The sequence below is a fragment of the Echinops telfairi genome, unplaced genomic scaffold, assembly GCF_000313985.2.
Source record: "Echinops telfairi isolate 266 unplaced genomic scaffold, ASM31398v2 ScPeMD7_7420;HRSCAF=8458, whole genome shotgun sequence".
Classification (NCBI taxonomy): domain Eukaryota; kingdom Metazoa; phylum Chordata; class Mammalia; order Afrosoricida; family Tenrecidae; genus Echinops; species Echinops telfairi.
The window spans coordinates 51,546,409-51,548,565 of NW_022111320.1; positions in this window are offsets into that span (position 1 = coordinate 51,546,409).

Sequence of the window (2,157 nt, forward strand, 5' to 3'; positions counted from 1 at the left end):
ATTAGCTATTCCCGGCCGCAGCGAAACCGGCTCTTGGGACGCACTTTGAGAGGAGCGCCAGGGCAGCAGTTGGGGATACCTGCGCCCTGCCAGTCCGTCCATCCGTGTCTGGCCCGCCCGTACGTCCCCGGTCCCCGCGCTCACCACGTTCGTGTCCCGCTCCAGCGCCGGCTCCCAGCCCAGGTCTCGAGGTCCGCAGCAGTCCAGACAGACCAGCGCACGGCAACGGTAGTGGCAGGTGAACTTGCAGTCTGCGGAAAGGCCGCGGGCCGTAAGGTGGAAGATCCCCTGCCCCGGCTTTGCTGAAGCGTCCCGGGGGACCGAAGAGAGAAGCCCCGGGGTGGGGAACCTGTGCTCCTCGGACCCTGCGAGGCAGACATGCTCTCCAACCCCTCAATCCGCCCGGTTATACGCACTGATGATCCCTCGCCCTCTGAAAACTGATTGCAAGACCTCCGGCACCTAGGGACCCGAGCTTGCTTAACTGTCATAGAGTCCTGGGCAAGGTTCCCCCCCTTGCGGGATTGTTAGTCTCCTACCTCTGGTTGACTTAAAAGTAGAACCAAAACCTTTAGTCCATCTAGTTGTCTTCTTTGTTCTCTCCACCAAAGCGTTATCAGCAATGGTCTGCATACACTCAGTTCCTGGCCTTCCACCCTCTCGAGTCAGGGTTGACCTCCCTCCCAGCCTGCCCTCCCTGGTCAGCCTGCAAGCTGCTACATCCAGGGGTTCATTCTCCAGCTACCTCCTCAGCACCCTTTGACACTTGTTCCTTGTGGTTCTCAGGCGCCCACACTCTGCCAGTTCCCCTCCTACTTCCCTGCAGCTCTTGGTTCCACCTCAACTCCCCCGCTTGTCTGTTACAGGCAACATGTCAGGGACTCAGCCTTGATCTATCTTCTCTGTGGACACTACCCACACTCATCCACTTGCTTTGCCTCCATGGCTCCAGCACTGACCACTGCCCGAGTATCAAATCCCGTGCCCCAATCTTCGCCAACGGACATGTCAAATAACACCAAATTTTAACTTTTCTTCCACCTCACCTCTACCCTCCCAGACTTCATCTCATCAAAAGTCGCCCCCATTAATTCTCCTGGTGGTTTGAGGCAAATCCCAATGCCTCCTTGATTCCTCCCCTTATCTCCGTCCCTGAAACACACTCCTGTGCATGCGCCACTTTATTTCTTCTTGGAAATCCTGCAGTGTTTCCAGCACTTGGTCATGGGTTGTATTGGCTCACAGTTCTGCTTCTCCCAGCTGGGTTTCAGGTAGGCCCGGAACCAGACCGCCATGGATAAGTTTCTGAACAGGAGTTCTGAAGTGTTACTGGTTTCTAGTCCCTTTAAGGCGGGGGTCCAGGCCCAGGTGGTGGGAGGATGGTAAAGAGGGCTCGGGTGAGGAGAGCAGCCTCTGCAGGCTGGTTGATTCCCAGGAGAACAGAGGCCATTGGAATGTGGCTGGTATATCAGGACCTGGCTCAGTGAGTTCTGAACTAGGTTTGCAGAATAAATTCAGCAGAATCTTTGCTTGCAGGAGGCCCGCCCAAGGTCCTCAACTGTTTCCAGGCCCCCTCCCATTGGTGGCTGATTTCTCTTCACCTAAAGGATTCTGGAAGGGGCCCCAGTGGAACAGTGGGTTACCTAAGGTCAGCAGAAGCCACTAGCTGCTTGCTCCAGGGGAGAAAGATGAGGCTTTCTGCCCCCAGGAAGAGTTACAGTCTCGGGAACCAAAACCCACGGGCAGTTCTACTCTGTCCTACAGGGTGGCTAGGGGTTGGAAGGAATTCTGGAGGGGTGAATGAATCTTGGGGAAGGGGCAGGCCTGCAGACCCAGACATCAGTGGGCCCACAGTCTTTTTCAAGAAGGACCAAGGCACTTTAAAGAGAAGCTAAACTTGCCATTGAGCCTTGTTCTTCACAGATAAGTAAGTACCCTGCTCAGCTGGGCCCCCAATAAAGCATGGCTTCGAGTCAAACCATCAGTCTGCGTTCGTTAATGCCCACGATGGGCCCAACGGAACAGATCTGGTCTGGGCGGCACCTTCCACTATCCCCCAGCCACTGAGACCTGCCCCTTGGAGTCATATTCGGGGGGTGGGGGGCACTACTCACAAGCACATTGCAGGCCCTTGCGCACGACGCCCCAGATGAAGTC